The following is a 19,450-nucleotide window of genomic DNA, read 5'->3' as shown; positions in this document are numbered from 1 at the left end:
CACCCTACACTCTACAGATGCTGAAAATGGAATTCCAGGCTTCTTTTGGATGAAATTTATATACTGTAGTCAGACTGGTTGGGTTTGATTTTAAAATATTTTCAATTCTAGCCTTATTGATAAGAAGAAATCATAGAATTATGAAATGGTCTGTGCTGGGAGTCTTAAGCATCATCTAGTCCAAGCCCCTGCAAATTAGCACAGACTAATCTCCAACTAGATCAGGTTACTCAGAGGCCCATCAAGTGCTGCAGAAGAATAAATTCTAGCTAGTTATAAAAGAACTTGCTCTGTAAGGAAAGTGTGAGCAGCTTTTACACTTTACCACTGTCCTGTGATCAGGAAAAGCACATTTATAGCTACTAACTGTAGAGCCCAAAGCTCCTACTGCATCTCTAATTACAATACACTTTCATTCACACCGCAGGGGTCATTGTCCTTAGCAAGCATGCTTACCTGGAACATGATGGTGAAAAGAAAGTTATTTCAAGCATTTCAAAAGTGGGTCCCTTCTTTTTAATCTGCAGCCTAGCCCTCATAATATACTTTCACCCAAATATATAAAACATCCAACTTCTGGCACCCTTTCTTTAATACGACGCAACCTTTCACTATCCCTTAGTAATGCAGCTCACCAGAAACATCTTATTCCCCCATTCCCAACATAAGCAGTCTTGGCTCAAATTTATAAAGCTCCCATCTTTCCACTAGATTTCTCAAATACAGCTTCCAGAAAGGGAATACTACCATCCTTTTACTGTATATCCAGCTCATGTAAAAATTCATTGAAAAAACCCCCAAAATTTAACCCTTGAGATTAAAGCATTCCAAATGCTTAAATCAAAATCTTGATGCTCTACACAGCATGGAAGAGTCTGAAGAAAACTGTCTCTACTTTGTGAAGTCCATGTATGCCTTAGTTGCTGAACCTCTCAAAATACAGAACATTAAGGAGAACAAAGCACATACTCACATGTTCAAAATATTTAGTTTAACAAAGCCAAATTACTCCACACAAGAAAGTTCTAGAATACTTCACATATCAGCAGAACAAAATGGCCTTACTCAGTATTTCATGAATAAAATAGGTTGTAAGATAAAGACAAAATTAATTTTCTTTATTACAAAACCCCAATCAAAACCTTCCCTTTACAACTCTGAGGACAGAATACTGGAAAGGCCCTAAAGACTATTAATTAAAAGACTTTGATTTCTTTTGAAGAAAGCATTTAGATTTAGTTGAATCCATGTAAAACTGATAAAAGAATACTGACGCTAGTGAGACAGAACTCACATTTGCACCAAGAAATAGTTTCCTGATCCAGAAAAAATATATTATGTTTTACTTTTAATTACTTTTTCTTCCCAGACCAAATTTGAAAAAAACCTTTTACTGACTTAACTGGGTTTGACAGTAACAAACATTGCAGTTTTAAAAGGAAAGTAAAAATATATGAGTCTATATGAAAATATGCATTCTGAAACACATATATGCTACTATAGATTTTCAGACACTATTTCAAATAAAGTAAGTTCTAATAATTCAACCTATATTGCAGCATATATGCAGGATAAAAGAAGTGTGATGTAGGACCCCTCAACAACTAATTTTTAAAAGTTGCATTCAAAATACAGCAAATAGAAGAAGTGGAAATTAATACAACCTTAATGCATGATCAACAGATCATGAGTTGATTCTATTAAAATGTGACTACTATTGTGTCAAAATAAACAAACTTCCTTTATCATTCTGGTTAAGTAAATTAAACTTTTCTTGATATATTCTCACTCGAGGCTCAAGAATCCGTTACAAATGTCTAAACCAAGACTGGATAACATATGTCTTGTGGCTTTTTCATATTATCATTTTAATTTTAAAAATATCTCAAGAGGTAAAAAAGCAGTGAAGATGAAAGCATTTCTATTAAAAGAAAAAAGAAAGAAACCCTGCACAATTTAATTAGCTGGAAACCAGAGCATTGTTAAAAGTGGTAAATATAATAAAGATTATCGCTCAGCCACAGAAAAAAACCTCCCAGCATGCCTTTGAAGAAGGATATTTAAATTCACCAAAAGATCAATTACTGTTTGCAAGGATAACTATGAAAGTTAATAGAGAGCATTGGCAAGCATTATTCTCATAATAAGCTGGCAAAGTATCACGGATAAATTAATACAAAGTGTTAAGGCTTTAGAGACTATGGCTCTCCCAAAACACAGCTCAATCACACAGAGAAAATTAAGAGAGGAAGAGCATAGCCAAGACTCTAAGAAAACACAGTCCAGAAGTTAATATGCAAACCCTTGTTACGTTTTGGTGTGAGTACTCAAAACTCAAGTTCAACAAAAGCATTTTTTCTCAGCTGGCTCCTCTTAAGATCTCCCTTTAAGGCAACTAATGTGCTAACTCCTCTTCATATGAATTACTGCCTGTGTGGACTAGCTGAGCCATGTACACAGGAATAAAGCAAGAGAACTTCAGCAATCTTAAACCTGGCCTAAAAGTTTTATTGTATTTTAAGAGGCCTAGTACTCTCATCTACATTTTCATATGAAAAGTTAAGGTGGTAAAAAATATGACAAAAAACACTCTTTTACTCTGCATGTCTTGAATTTTCACCAACTTAGTTACTGCAGTTCAAATGTGCCACTGGTGCCTCAGATGCTTTTAGACTGTGCCTTGGGCCACGAAAAATAATGTAATTATCACCTCAGCAAGGGGATCTTGGTTACAAAGTCAGGGAGCTGCCAACAGTCTCTTGGAATGGCTCAGTGACAAGTGTCCATGGATAGGAAAACCTCTGCAATTAGTAGAGGTTGTCCATTTTTTCATTTCTTTGGAGCGCGAGGATGAACTTCTGAAGAAAGCTACTGTCTGAGAAATCCATACAGAAAGGATAGCCAAGGGGCCAGACTAGATGATGGTTCTCAGGGGCCTGAAAATTGCGACAAGATACATGAATAGAAATGTGAATGAACTAGAACAATGTGTTATTGTTTATGCTGTATTCACACATTTGCATTCCAGCACATATTTGCAAACACTCCAGCTGCATTCACTATGTTAACACTCAGTGTGGCAACCAGTGGAGTTGTTAGTGAGAGCAGCCCGGAGGAGCTGCATCTTGTGATTTGAAAAGAGTATATATTTATCCCAAGGAATCAAGAATGCCTCCTTTCAGGGCTGAACTGAATTGATTGTGTGGGAAAAGTTCCCTAGAGATGAACAAAAATGCCTCCGTGTCATGGAATTACTAATAGCCTACTGGCATATATGACAATGAATCCTGAAAGTATAGCAATGGGTAAATGAAAGGAGCATCTCAGAATGAAACCCCAGGCAAGTCGGGTATAATTTGTGAAGAGTAATCTCAGTGCTGGGAAAAGCCCCTACTTACCATACCTATTTAAAATCCAAATTTTGCCAGGCAAAGAGCCCAGGTGTGCTGTGCCCAGAGCTGTTAGAGCACCTGCAGAGGCTGTGTAGAGCATGTAAAGATATAGCAAGGCATGATTCCAGAAATTCAGAATTAAAATCCTGTAGGGGAAGCCGAACACATTAAATCATGCACTTTCTGGTTTCTAGAGTCTTTGTATTAGCTATTCTCTACATCCTCAAAAACTACAGAGCACCAATGAATAATCTTAACCCCATGTTAGTGAAGCTTTTATTCATTTATTTCCTTGGTCTTCAAAGCAACAGATTTCCTGGCAGACCCTTAATTCAGAGGCCTAATCCTTCTTTCCATTTATGTGAATTCTTTGAGGAGATACTTCTGAATACTGAATGCTCTAATTACCCTTTTCTTTGCCCTTACATCATCCTCCCATTTCTCTGCTGTTCAGCACAGCCTGGTTCACACTCTTGAGGTATTCTCACAGAAAGAGAGATCTTAGTAAAGGTATGGAGAAGTGAAAAGCAGAGGATGTAAGAATAGCAAAGGACCAGCTTGCAAAAAGGCTGTATTTAAAAGATTGTAAAAGAGCAGGGATCAGCAGTACAAGAGGAAGATGGATAAAGGCAAGGCTTATGCCTTATGAAATTTGGACTTGATATTCTGCTCTTTTAAGTTCATTATGCATTTTGGGGCAAAATGCTTAAGACTTACCCATGCTCAAAATTATCCTGTAATTTTTCTCTGTTTAAGCTGCTATTGTTACAGTTTACAAGCAGCTACAGAAATAACCCAGTCACCTCCTCAAGCTTTGGAGAAAGTCCAAACTACCCTGCACTCCTCAGATTTGGGAAGCCTTTATATTGACAAATGTAACATTATCACTGGTATCTTCCTTCTTTAAACCAAGAATTCCATCAGTAATAATAAAGGCTTATCTTATGTGGGACCTAAGCTTATAACAGGCAATGACTTCAGATGGTCTTCTTCAGATGCAACACATGTGTCTAGCCACATGTGACTCAGGGTATGAATTGTATGTGGAAACCAGAGGCTGAGTGCACAGTTGTTCAAATGCTGTTAGCTAAAACACCTAGCATCCCATGGGAACCCACCTTTCCCTCCTAGTATGGGGATCATGCAACAGCAAAAGGCAAGCTTTCTCTGTTCCAGGACGAAGGTGCACATTGATGGTGATGGCTTCAGGCTCTGGTATTTGTCCCTGCCCTTCAGAGAAATCACAAGCATGTATGAGGGGAAAAAATGAATCAAGTCTCTTAAGAGCACAAAAATAAATCCTACCGGATGATTTCCACCAGACTTGTTAATGTCTGTGCAGGAAATCTGGCAGACTGTTGATCACTCATAGGACATGACCGGCTATGTGGAACCATCAAATCCCAGAACTTAAAACCTCCTGAGAGGAACCAAGCAGGTGCTCTAGGGATTTTCTTTCTGCCTGAAGAAAGGGCAAGTATTTGGTACCCATAGATATTAGAAGCAGAAAACACTAACACTACACTAACACTGTTCCTACATTTCGCAGCTTACTTTAGAAGTAAAAATTGTGCAAGCATTCTCACTAAAACAAAACAAAACCCACATGTAAATGTGAACTGCCAACACTATTTCACAAATGAAATTCTATCCATTGTGTGGATAGAATTTGTGTATTTTAGAATATTCAGAGTAAGGGAAACAAAAAGTACCCTAATTACAGCAAGTTGGTGTTACACGATATTATTATAATGACATTCAAATAAATAGATCAAACAATGATAACACAGACACAAGGAAAATTATTATTTCATCAGTAATTTGGTATTGTTAGACTTCCCCACTTCTGACCTGCAAAATTGCATGTTCCTACATTTAGAAAAGACATTAAAAGAAAGTATATCCCTTACTTTTCTTCCACAGCAGATAATGCTTCCACTTGAACAATAACAAGAAACAGCTGGAATGAGTTCAAGCAGTAGCTTGGGTTGCAAACAAAGAAAATGCAGGTTCTTGTTACATTGAGCAATTCCTGTTGCAATTTTAATAAATACTTTAATTAGGGGAAAAAAAACACCAACATCTCAGTTGCCGTATGAGGCTATTACATTCTTCCTGTTTTGTACACTATAAAAGTATTTTGAAATCAATATGACTCAAGCAGCACACAAAGTACTGAAAATAGAAACACCAGTGGCTTAGCAGGATACAGCATCCTTGAACTTTCAAATGAGCATACTTAAGAAAGAATAATTCCTGTAAAATATGGCACTTTCATCCAAATGATAACTTCTTTTATACAGCTTCCAGAAAACTTTAATAATTACCATTATATGGCATTAGGGAAGGCAGTACTCCACTAGGTCAGCCTAAGGGGTGCAATTCTAGAAAAGGATTACACACAATGGCACCCACCAAACCTCACCTCTTGTGAAGATCTGTCCTTTTGTTAGTCACATAAGACACATTACACAAATGCAAAACCTTCCATCAAAATGCAATTCATTAAGGAAATGTTCATTAGTTTTCTCACTGCCTTATTCTTCCACTCAATATGGAGAAATTTTTCTGCTCCCACAAACTTTTGTTTTACTTCACAATAGCAACTGCTTAAGTAAAGTTGTCTTTTTAGGACCATCCCTATTGTCCTGGCTACATTTCTGTATTACTCTGTCTTACCCAATTCTCAGATTTGGTCACTACATTTCAGCATGTCAGTAGCAGTCTAAAATTCACCTTTATTAAAAAGCTTCCATCAAGAAGATTTGATTCATCACTTATAGCACCATAAAGCAACATACGACTTAGAGGAAGATGACAATCCCAGAGCCTGAGTTTACTCAGTGGAGGCTTGAGAGCTGCTGGGTGGCTAAGAAAGAGTAAAGAATCTCACAGAAGGGGAACTCAGGCTTGCTGGGGCAGGAACAGCACTGTATTTATTAAATACTGCTCCTACTGCTTTATCCCATGAACTTGGATGCTTTCCTTGGCAGCCAGATTGCAGCCAAAGACTCTTGCCATCAGCCATGCACCTCTCCAGCTACTTGGGGGAACCACAGTGGGGACTCCAAAGGAATTCAGAAACAGAATTTTTTTTTCATACTTAGGCAAGGGACATTAAAAGTAGCATTTCTTGGCTCTCCATTTTCATTTTATCACATTACTTGTAGCACTTCTCATAAAACATTCTTAGAAGGGTGGTCAGTGTCCATAGAAAAATTAAATGATAACAGACAACAATCATTCATTCCACACAGGTAAGTTTCTTTGGATTTGCACCCTGTTGTATCTTTTATCTTCAAAACTAAAGAGTCATTCTTTTCAAGAACAAGTAGCAATAATACTTCATCTACTCAGTCTGCTTCAGCTTCTTTAAGATTACCCCATAAAGCTGAATTATACTTTTGCCCTCTAGCCTCTGTTCAGAATTAAATAAAACAAAAACGACATGAGAATCATGGGACCCACAGCATGTTGACGTGCACAGTGAAAGGTAATTTAAGTGCTAGAAATTAGGTGAAAAAGTGATCTTGAATTTTATGGATATTAAAGAAAGGCTTTTTTTCGGAACATAAGTTTCATAAAGGTAAATTTTTGTTTCTTAACAATCCAGCTCTTAGTATCCATAATATCACGTAAATATACAAACTGCCAAGAATAAAGAATGCAAAGAAATGCTAAGAATAAAAGAAGTAAACAATTCAGAGGACACTGGATATATTTTTAAAACTAAAATAACCGGGCTAGATTTGTTGTCCAATTTCCTCTCAGTAAGATGGCAGAACAGATCTGAAACACTGATTGTACACTTATGCTTAAGCATTCCCTAAACATTATGATATCCATGAGATACATATGTGCAAACATGTCTTTATCTTGTAAGAGGAGTTCTTGTAACACTATTGTTCACAAATGTCACTTCCATAAAATTGCCAGCCTCACATACAGCCTGTTTTCCTGAGACCAAAACCAACTTCCTTTGTCTATACTTGAAGTAATGAGTTTCAATCACATTTCAGTTAGCTTGAGTTCTTTATTTAGACTGCTTTTTCAATATATTTCAAGTGGACTTTACATACTGATCCATTTACTACAGATGAAAAAAACCCTCAACAACAACAGTCACCTATAACTGTTCACTTAATCAGTAATCTCAGAGAGAAGAACTGAGTTTCTGTATGTCTCCAACAAGTCAATATAGACTCACACACAATTAGAATTTTATCAAGAGAGATGTTACTCCAAGAGAATTTTTTCTGAAAATATAGCAAATCCATTGTTTCAGAAGAACATTTTAAAAGGTGACAAAATGTGCAAGAACTCAACAGATGCAGTTTCTGTTGCTGCAGTATTATTGTATATTGATTACACATTTCAATACTCCAACACTTGCACTTTTATCAAAGTATGTCTCTATTTAATATTGTCATTTGTTTAAACTAACCATTTAAGTGACCCTAGAGTGCTCTGAAGCATATGTATTTAGCATCCAAGACTACCTTGCTTTCAGGCTTGGAAGTAATCTCACCATCCAACATGACATACCAACAAGAGTACAAAAAAAATAACAAAAAGAACCAATCAACAAATCAAAACAAAACCACAAGCAAAACAAAACTTAACAACCCAGAAAGCATATGTCATTTTTCTCAGTACTCAACTGAAGTGATGAATGAATCAACCTTGTTTAAGAAAATACAAACATAAATCCCCCATGCAATTTTTGAGGCAGATGCAGTAATTCTTATCTTCTCACCCCAGTTGCTCCAAGGCAACAGAACATATAAATCTGATAATTTCCAACTATCTGAGTAGTCCCATGAAAGGAAAAGAAGTATCACAGGTGCAACTTTTACCACATGGAAAAGGTCTGTTGGATTAGAGCTCCCACACAATAACATATAAGAACAACAGTGAAATCTTATTGAATATTTCCGGAGTTGAAAGGCAAGACCTTGGCATTTTTTTAAAACATACCAGGAAAACAACCAAAAAAATCTGAGAACTTGTATGGCAATGAAAGGAAACAGATCTTACATATCGCCGAGTATGTAATTAAGTAAAGAAAACAAAACAAAACTTGGAAAGCTAACAAACTGATAACTGCTAAGTGTGGTCCTTAACAGGCTATGCACCTGTGTGCACACATACTTGTGTGGCCCAGGTAAGATGAGGCATTTATGACTTCTCTTTCTTGCATGGGCTCTCTCTGCCAGATGGTATGTAAAATCACTCTGTAGTTTTTCATCTAGTCAAGGATTTACAGAACACTCTACATCCTGCTCTCAAGATTAGCAGGGAAGAAATTATGTTTGATACCTCTGCCCTTTTTTCCAAAATTGGAAGGAAAAAATAAGAGGTTCAGATTGCTAGGGGATGAGAACACAAACATTGACTGCAGAGATGACACAAGGTTTACTATCTTGTAAAGTACAGGACAAGAACAGGAACCCAGCCATAAAATTGGTGGAAAACTCTGGAAACCACAGCACAGGGTACCAGTAAGACCTCATCAGAACTGAGACAGGCAAATCCGGTGATCCATTTACAAAAAATATGATTCAAGTTGGCAGAAGAACAGGAAAAGGATGCTAGGAATTTCTGAGAATGGGAAGCTTTTTTACACTAGCAACAAAAGTAGCCTGGCTTACATAGGATTGCAATACAATGGCAATTAAGGAATAAAATTGCTCTTTAAATGTCGGAGGAAGCATTACAGAAAAGTGTTAGGATGAAAGATAATTCTTACACACAAAAATAAGGAGGGAAGACTTTGAAAAGAGACCAAATAAAAAAAAAGTTCATTGTTCTCAGAGATAGATACTGGTCAAAAACTTAGCTGCAACAGCAAAAGTAAAACACCCAAGTACAATAAAACTGCATAAAAGAATCACACAGCTCCAGATATCTTTCAGTTTCATTCTACCCCTATTAATTTCTCCCCTTAGATGACACTTTCTTTTCAATATCAAATCCTAAAATGGTACGGCTTGGAAGGGACCCTGAGGATCATCTAGCTCCATGTCCCCTGCCATGGGAAGGAACTCCCCCACCAGCCCAGGATGCTCAAAGCCCCACCCAACCTGACCCGGAACATCGCCAGAGATGGGGCATCCACCTGTGCTAGTGCCTCATCACCCTCACAGTACAGAACTGTCTTGATAATATCTTACATAAATCTATTCTCATTCCATTTAATACCATTCCCCACTTGTCCCATCTCTACATGCCATGTCAAAAGTCCTTCTTTGGCCTTCTGATAGGCCCCGTTTGGGTATTGGAAGGCTACAATAAAGTCTCCCTAGAGCCTGCTCTTTTTCAGGCTGAACAACCCCAGCTTTCCCTGCCTTTCTTCATAGGAGAGCTGCTCCAACCCTATGACAATTTTTGTGACCCTCCTCTGCACTCATTCCAATAATTCCCCGTCCTTCCTAAACTGGGGACCCCAGAGCTGGATGCAGCACTGGATGCAGGTGGGGTCTCACCAGAGCAGAGCAGAGCAGAGGGACAGAATCCCCTCTCTTGCCCTGCTGACCACACTGATTTTGATGCAGCTCAGGACACAGTTGGTTTTCTGGACTGCATCCAGCTTCTCATCCACCAGCACTCCCAAATCCTTCATCTCTGGGCTGCTTTCAACCCATCCTCTGCCCAGCCCATATTTGTGCTTAAGTATTTATATGACAAAGTATTTATCTGCCAAAACAGATTCATGCAATCAACATAAATATTCAAACACATAGCCATACCAGTTGCAGCAGTAAATACACTGAAGTACCATGGCCTTAATTATTAGAGTATATTATTTTACTATGAAAACAATTAAATGCTATGCTAGTATCCCCTAAGATGAAAAGATCTTATTTCACTATATGATTTAGTAACTCTTGAATCTGATTACAAAAGCAGCATAACAGTAACAAAAATTATAGAAATTGAATAACTGGGGACGGGAGGGAAAAACCTGACTTTGGTAATGAATTTTAAAATATGAGCTTTTAATATTTATACATAGAAAATGGGAAAAGGTTAGAGAGGTCTACTCAGTAACTCCTAAATATATGCCGAAGATTCCAGCAGATTCCCTTTCAGACTAGGTGTCAGTACAGATATCCATTAGCAATGAGAAGTGCTATTTCAACATCTGAACTATTTTAGATCTAATTAATCAGCAGGAGAAATACATACAGTGTTGATATACCAGCCAACACTTTTCCTCTAGGAACGGCACCGTTCATACAAAAAGCTGAGCAACTCCTTAAATATCCACTGTTGAGTAAAACTTGCAGAACTAAAATATGAAGCATTGTTCAAAATAGCAATGCTTCACAAAATGAAATCACAAGTGCAGCAGCTGTCATAATAGAAACTCATATGAAATCTCTTTGCTGTCAGTTTCTGTGAAGAAATACAAACTTTAAGACCAAGATTTGGATAATAACCTTGTGGACTCTCCCAGCCATTCCTGTCTCTCCAATTCCTGCATATATTTTCCTGCTCTGTAATAATCATATTACTCTTTCTCTCACACTTGTGCTCACAGTAGCTGGTAATGCAAATAATTTCCAGAAACCAAAGGTCTGAGCTGCCACATGAATCATTCCATTATTGGGACTACCATATACATTCTGAATTATAAAATTCAGCAATTCTAAAAAGAAGCACATTTGAACTTGCTTCTGAAAGAGGTAAAAAATCTTTGCAACATAATTACTAATAAACAACAGAAATCTATGCAGCTTCTGCAGGGGTTTATTACCAGTGGAGTATCTAACCTACATGCTTCTAAAGGAAGAGACACAAGGGACTGTGACAGCAACCTCTGTAGATGAGAGGAAGCATTCCTGCTTGCCAGCAGCAGCCAACTCCTCCTCGTGCAGCAGCAGCATTCAGCTGGCTGGCCTTGGCACAATAAACAGCAAGGTCACGATAACCCCCGTGCCCGCAGCAACAGGCAGCAGCATCGGGTGTGACAGCCCCTCCCGAGGCACCAGGCTGGGCTTTACTGATTTACTACAGGAGCTCTGTGTTTTCAGAAACAGCAATAAAAGCTCTTGTGACAGCAGAACCACAGCTTAAGATGTGACAATGGACTCAAGCTGAAAAAGAGGAATTCAGAACAATGCTGCTCTTCAGTTATTTTGACGACAAACGCGTAGAATCCAAAGACTCATGAAAAACAGAAAAAGAAAGCTCCCTAAACAATGGAGCACTGACTACTCCAAAAGTGGAAATTATAGTTAGTGGAAATTATGTTTCAGAATTAGCCTACACTGTTGAGAAAGTTTGGTCCATAAATATTTACCATTAAATATACTTAAGTAAAGAAAGATAATACTTGTCTTCAGCTTTGTCAGGGAAGTGTTTAACTCCATCCTGATGGGATGTCCAACAGCAATGCATAATAAAAGAGAGTCAAGAATTAAAAAGACAAAGATCTGATTTTTAAAACAGATACTGCTCTGAGAGATAGACTAGTGAGACTCCATTGTGCAAATTAAACATGCAGAATAGTAGCATGTGGATGGATATGTGTATTCACCACTGTTTTCCATGTTTCATATGGTCTTTCAGGCCAGTGTTTTCATTGCTTTTAATGAAAGAATATGGAAGATTGTAGAGAATAACACCTCTTATTAACCTTCAAAAAATCACAATTACACTATTCACAGCATTCAGGGCTTATGAAAATTCACTACCTAGCAGCTGTTACAAATGATAAATTATAAGTTATAAACCAGCATACCTAGATATTTTCTGGGAAAAAAGTGAATTCAATCTCAAATTTCAGAAGTCATTTGAAACTATAAGTGGGCCAGAGGCATATGTCAGTTTGTTTGCTTGCTTTATATTTTAATTCATTTACTTACTTAAAATCTGTTTTGCATGTCAACAAAAGCTTGAGGGGTGGAGGAAGAATTTCCAGTAACTGAGTTTATTTTTGCAATAAATACCATCCTTATTGTTAATACAATTTTATTCATATAACAATGCCATTGTTTTTTAATCCTCCCCTCAATAATAGTGTCTAAAGTGATTATAGCCAGATAATGAGCTTTAAAGGATAGGAAATTCAAAGAATTTGTAAAAGGGGAAAAAAAATAAGGCTATTTGATTTTTCAGTAAAAGGATGGTATTGCGGGATTTTTTTTCCAGTAAAAAAACGAGCAATTTTATATCCTCACACAATCCTATACTCATGGCCACAGACAAGGCAACATGATAACTATCAGGCAATGTAGCATCTTATTGTAATAGTAACGAAAACTCCAAATACAATCACATTTCAGTTTTATCCAGACTAAGTTAACCTGTACTTAACAGTGTGCCTTACCCACCTACAAAGGATGCTGAAGTGATTTTTTTCAAGAGAAGTTTCTGAAGAGGACTCAGAATAATATTTACACTGACATGTCTCAGACATTTGACTGGCACAAACAGGAGCGGCTAAAAATGACATGTGCCTTGTAACCACGGCTCCATGAATATCACTTCTCCATGGAAAAATATCTTGTAAAGTTAATACAGTGCCACACACAAGTGAAATCAATTGCATATTAAATTTACTGTGACTAACAAATCTCTACCACTGTTTTTGCTTTAGACTTACAGTATATTTGAAGCGCAATCCAGACAAGACAATTACACAAACAATTTCCACCCTCCCTGCTTTTTCCCTCCTTCATGCAGTAACCACATAACATGCAAACATTTCATCACTTTTATTTTTTCCTGCCATAGAGCATCATTTAGTCACAGTGGACAAGACCTGCACAGGATGCAGAAAATACTAGATGCTCTGGAATTATTATTTTTTTAAATGATGATTTAAAATGGTAGAGTTACATGTAGATATATTCATTCTTCTTCATATGTTTCTTTGGGAAATGGAATATGAAATAAAACCCAAGGAATAGATTCAAGTGTTCCTAGGGAAAAAAAAAAAAAAGCTGCATTCTTCTCCATAAGCTCAGGCCCCAAGAGTAAAGAGTCATGCTTGCTCCCATCAAAATGAATGAAGAATTCTCTGATCTTCTTAAGCCAGCTTTTGTTCTTTTCAGAGACTTTCCAATGGAAAGATTTGCATTACGGTCTTCTTTCCTGAAACTTTTTCATTTTCTCCTTGGGGAAAAAAAAACCGTCTTAGATTGTTTTCTCTATAGAAGAGTGACCTCTGCAGTCAGACTCTACAGAGTCTTTAATGCTCCTCTTTAATCTCTTTTTCAGTGTGACAGATTTTGGGAGGTAGGGGTAAGGGGGATGGAGAAGAGTGCAAACAGGAAGAAAAATGCAAAAAAAGCAATCAACCTCTCAGAACTCTAATAATCAAGTGTTTCAAATGCAGATAGCTCCCTTTCCTTTTCTTTTACTACAGAACGAAAATTGGTTCCAGATTTGGAGAAAACAGAAAACAAAGCCATTGCCAACAAAGGAACCATGCCACCATTACTGAACGAAATTTAATGCTGAAATGTTCAGAGGTGACCCCTTTCTGTAGAAAAGGATCCTGAACCTACTTCAGGCCACAAACTGAATAAACAGTGGGAGGATGCTGCCCTCTCTAGTGCTTTAAGAGAACTGCTGCATACAAGACACAGAGGTTTTTTGTTTAGGGATTTTTCTTTGTAGAAGAAAAAGCATGAGCTGTGTCCGATTTCAGTTATTTCACATAAAATGAGCACAAACTGAAATGAATTCAGGGAAAAGCACCAGCACGAAGTAACATTCAGAGAATACGATGAACTAAAACACTGAAAAATAATCTGTTTATAACAAAAGAATTTATGAAGGGCATATATTTCAGAATTTGATACATTCAGAAGACTGTTACAAGAGAGATCTGTGTTCCATGGTCTTTTTCATGGCAAAACTAATAAACAGGCCAAACTGCAGTCAGAGAGAGTTAATGTTAATATCCATAGAGCTAGAAAGAATATTTGCCCCAGTAGAATGTATAGAAGAAACCTAAGAATCTCTGCCATTGGGATAAGCAAACAAAAGTTAAGAACTATTTACAAGGAAAGGCTTGAACACAAATTCCCATTAATTAGCTTTTGTTCTCCAGCAATTACTTCCTGCCTGCCTCTTTCTCCATTTCACTAAGAGAAGTGTACAAATGTAAAGTAGCTTCTAGAACAACTTGGGCAGTTAACATTAGTACTTTTACATGCAGTCCAAAGACCACGTCTTGTTTTGCACTTCAGGCCAGACCACTAAATGTGGCACCCAAAGCATGTGCACCCAGCTACTCCTGTATCTGGAAAAACAGCTAACTTTCTGCAGTAAGGAAGAATTAATGCAAATCCAGCAATGTTGAGCAGGATCCTGTTTTGCATCTCCACCCTTACACTTTTCCATCTATGCAGGCAATTCAAGAAGCCTTTCCAGATTCAGAGAGTGGGTGAAGATGAAAGGGATTTTGGAGAACATACAGTTCAAACTTCCTGCTCAAGGTTTTACACTGTCAAAAATAGCTTGATCTGTGTGTTCAGCAAGTTTAGTCACCCCCAACCTCACTCAAAATCTGGATCTGCCATAAGGGAACAGTAAATAAAAGTTTGCTGAATAAATTAAGGATTCAGTTAATAAATTAGAAATTATTTATTAATATGCCTTATGAAGAATTGAGTCATTATGAGAAATTTATCTTCCCCAAATCAGTATACACTTTCATATGTATCATAATTTCAGGCTGCATTTGATTAAATGAATGACCAGTAGCTAAAATAAAGAAGAATAAACTATACTGTTGTAATTACATAGTGAAAGAAAACAATTGAACAATACATTTCTTTTACATTCCAACAAAACACAGTGAAAAAGCAGCACCACAAACAGTTGTCTTCACAGACTGTTTTTTAACATCAAGATCAGTCCAACACCATAATAACCATCTGAGCTTATTATGCAGCCCATCTTGCAAGCATAGGAAGGTGCAATGTATGAATTGATCATAAAATAAACATGCTAACCAGGCATTTGTTCACGATTGGGTTTCCCACACATCGTACACAGGCCACAAAAAAAACCCACTACAGAATTAAAAATTTAAAAATATTTTAAAGGCTTTTCTAGTTGTAACTGAGTGGAAGTTGAAGAGCTGTCTTGCATTTTCACTATTTCTTGAACAGCAGGTGTTGTGTCTTTCTGGTATACAGCATTTTGTCCTAAGCAAAGTAATCTCTGCTCCTAGAAAGAAAGTCCTGGTTTTGCAATTACTGGTTATAACTGTATAATGAAGGAAGTCTAAAGATAATGTTTTGTAAAACTACCCAGGACCAAGATACTGTAAGCACAATGGACTGCATAAATCAGAACTTAAGAGATAAAAAAATATAACTTGGATTTCTATCAAATCACCATACAATTTGCAATCCAGCTGAGCTACTTCTTCATTCACTTAGCTTCTATTTTTTGCTCTCCTGTAATACTCCTCTACGTAGGCACATCCCCACATGTTTTGCTCTCTCTCCTACAACATGTCTTTGTCTCACTGTCTAGAGGCTGAAATTGTTAAATTTTTAGTCTACATTACCATCCAATTTACACATTCTGTTGTAAGTGATTTAAACATCTAAACATGTAAGAGCTGTCCACTCACATCAATGAGACCACAGCAGTCAGGCATGACTAGAAATTCCATCAGACATTTAAGAAAGCCTGGGTTTTTTTAATCCAACAGTATAAACTTGTATTGTGTTTAGTCAGCCAACTTATATTTTAGGTATCTCTATCAGTGCAATATAATTGCAAAATTATAATAAGTAATGTCAAGCAATTTAACTGTAAGCACTCGTCTCAAATCCTTAATAAAGACAGGGCAATGTCAGAAAACGCTAATGCACACATTATAAAGGAATCACTAATTCTGTTCTGTATAAAACGCTAGCTGTAATTTATTTGGGGTTTCAATTCTGGAGGGAGAGACTTTCACTTTTTATTAAAATTCGTATTTTTTTAAATAATGTAACAAATGGTGCAGTCAAAAAAGTATTTCAAAATGCACATTACAAGAACAAAGATTAAATTATCTTAAAATGTGCAGAGAGAGTTTTAGAGGAAGATTTGACTTCAGTGATAAACTTTTTGCAATTTATTGTCACATAAAAGCCATTAAAATGAATGATGCAATAGTTATGAAATAAAAAATGAAAGGCAACTATATTTATAGGTGCATATCTGTTAAGAAATGTCTATTAATTGCTTTAATAACAGGCAATATTTTATCACTATCAGCTTCAAATCCATTCTAGACTTGTATTTAAAATGCTTAGTCCACAATTACCATATTAAAATCCCAGATCCCATAAATCACAATGCAAACTAAAATCTCTTGTCTACTAAGTCAAGTTTACAAAACTTGTGACCCTGTTTAGTGCTTAGCACTCTTTTATTGTAGGCAAAAAAAAAATCCAATTCGATTTTTTAAAAGTCCTTCCTTTTCAAAAATAGGATAAAATAAAACATGAGCCCAGTTTCTAACTGTCTTGTGCCTTTTTAAAAAACATGTCTGGAGTAATAAAAATAGCATGTAAATATTTCTGAAACATCTTGTGAACAAATTTAGAAGTGCCTCAAATTTAGTCAATAGCTACAAGCAATCAAATCACAGCAGAATATGCTGTATTGTTCCCAACAAGTAACAGCTTCTCTCTCTAAACTGTTTATTTTGTCAAATTACAGCAAGTCTTGGAGAAGTATCCAAAAATTTCTGCAAGAAAGCTTTTGCCTTGTGGTGTATTAAGATATTAACTGACACAAAAATGGTCAGAGTAACACAGAGTAAACTTAGGGGAAGTGGAGCAACATGTAAGACATTTTCCTTTTAACTAAGATTTAAGGCCTTACACATAACTTAAAATAAATTTCCAAAGTATGAGGAATTCATTAAAAATTACTACAGAAGTACTGACCTATAAAAGAAATAAGTCAACTCTCTTTAAGACTATGCATATACATTCAAGCTATCTAATGTCTTCATATACACTACACTACTTCATCCAATCTCAGTTTGCATAAGAATATACATAGGATTTTGGGGTTGTTCAAGGAGAGTTTTTGCAACATTGCCGAAACAATTCTTGGGCTAAAATTTTCTATGGAGTTGTCTGCCTCAGACTGTGCTTTTAAATTCACTTAACTAATTTTTGGCAATCACTCATTTAACTTTTCCAAGAATTCTCAAGGAATATCCCAATTTTTTTATCTCACAACTGTTATTCTTTGTCCTGATACTTTTGTCTACACATCATTATACACCTTCTAAAAAGAGAGAAATGCTATGAAAAAACAGCACATTGTCCTGCAATCAAAGAATGTTACACAGACAGTTTTCCCATCTACCCTCTAACGTCTGTGCCTGAATCTGCAGCCTTAAACTCCACAACACTGTACAAGTAATTAACTCAAGATTATTTATGAAACATGCATCAATTCTACAGACTGCTTCCCCATCAATCCACAATTAGATATTCAATGAAATGACAGCACAATCTTCCTTCTCACAAACAGCAACACTTCAAACAAGTGCACCGACTCTCAAGGCTGAGCATCTGTGGTGAAAAAACTGCAGTCAGTGTTATTTGCAGCAGTTTTTCATATATGTGTATCTTGCATGTGGCATTTTACTTTGTCATTTGTTTTGGTGACATTTATACAAGATCAAATTAACATGGTGAGAAAGGACTTTGAGTTTCATAAGTGATTTTGGCCAAGCACAATGTCTGGTTCCTACTGGTTTGCAAATAATGATGAATCTGGATTATAACAGACTAAGCTTTACTTCTTATGTATATGTGTTGTATATGTGGATGAAGGTATAGCAGCAAAGAAATCCAATACTGCAAAACTAAAAGTTGATTTTTCTAAACTGATAACTGGTAAGAGTGAGCCTAAACACCACAGATCAGGTTATTGAACATTTGCTATCATGCTATAAAAAATATACAAAGTGCTGTGACAAATGTCACAGATAAAATCACAAAATACAGGACAAATGAGTGTCTGGTAAAAATGGTAAGTCTCTTTCACCATTAGACCATTGACACCTTCTGCTGATAGTCAGTCTACTATCCTTCAACTTTGACTCCATTTTGGCAGTACATTAATTTATTTAGAGATGTACTTAAGAATAGAAGGCTGCTGGTGCTCTCTAAGAGATAGTTTGCCAATATTTTTGTAGTGAGAAGTGAAAAAAGGGGAAAGAGAAATAAATTATAACCATAAAAAATCCCCACTGTTTCTCTTATTCCAGTGTCAAACACAGGCAATGGACAAAGTTATTTACCTTATTCATGAATAACGTAGAGACAACTTAAAATTTGGAAGCAGTTTTTAAAGACTTGAAGGTTTAAAGCAAATTCTTCATATTGATTTTTAACAGGAATACTTTAAAAAGCCAGGAAGCAAGAAGTACCGGAGCAGTACTTCTGCAAATCATGGGTTGGGTGACACAAGCTTCATAAAGAAGCCACATCAGTGTGGTCAGATTCAAGTAACTAACACAGAAACTTTCCATTTACTGCAGGAAAATAAACTGTTAGAATGTAGGTATTTTCCTGCAATCAAACCAGGAGCTCTTTTCAACTATACTGAGAAAAAAACCCCCTCAATTTAGGTAAGTAGTTGCATCCAATTCCACAACACAAAGATGAAATTACATCACTGCTAGCAGCTCCAACCTAATGGCAGGCAATAATCATGACACATACTTTACAGTACAATGCAGGATCAGCAAGTAGCACATAGCTAGATAATTATCAATAATTTAGTGAGCAACTTGGAAGCTAGTCTTTTTTTTTTTTTCCCATCTACATTTACACAAAAAATGTTTATATAGGAATGTTTAACAGTGCCTACAAGTACGAAGTGTTTAAATATATAAAATACTAATGAATACTTTAACCATATGGTCAGTCCAGAATGCATACGCAAGTATACCTGTAACACTTATCTGAAAAAAAATACATTGCCACTAGACTAATTAAATCTTCTGTATAAGGACTTCTTTTATCTGCATATTAGATTTACAATGAATTACATTTAGATTTAGCCAAAAA

General features: G+C 36.4%; 1 protein-coding gene across 3 annotated transcripts in view; it reads right to left on the bottom strand.

Annotated features, from left to right (window-relative positions):
- COMMD10 (COMM domain containing 10) overlaps positions 1-19,450 on the bottom strand; it is a 101,372-nt gene that overhangs the window by 25,914 nt on the left and 56,008 nt on the right. Inside the window, exon 7 of one of the 3 annotated variants that reach the window (XM_059492387.1) lies at positions 15,197-15,581. The exons of the other annotated variants lie outside the window; for them this stretch is intronic. The gene's annotated coding sequence lies outside the window, so the exon portion shown is untranslated. Of the gene's footprint in view, positions 1-15,196; positions 15,582-19,450 lie in introns of those variants that run through there. 3 annotated transcript variants of the gene reach the window in all.

The sequence above is a fragment of the Ammospiza nelsoni genome, chromosome Z (genome assembly GCF_027579445.1).
Source record: "Ammospiza nelsoni isolate bAmmNel1 chromosome Z, bAmmNel1.pri, whole genome shotgun sequence".
In the NCBI taxonomy this organism is placed as follows: Eukaryota; Metazoa; Chordata; class Aves; order Passeriformes; family Passerellidae; genus Ammospiza; species Ammospiza nelsoni.
This window is presented reverse-complemented; position numbering and strand designations above follow the sequence as displayed.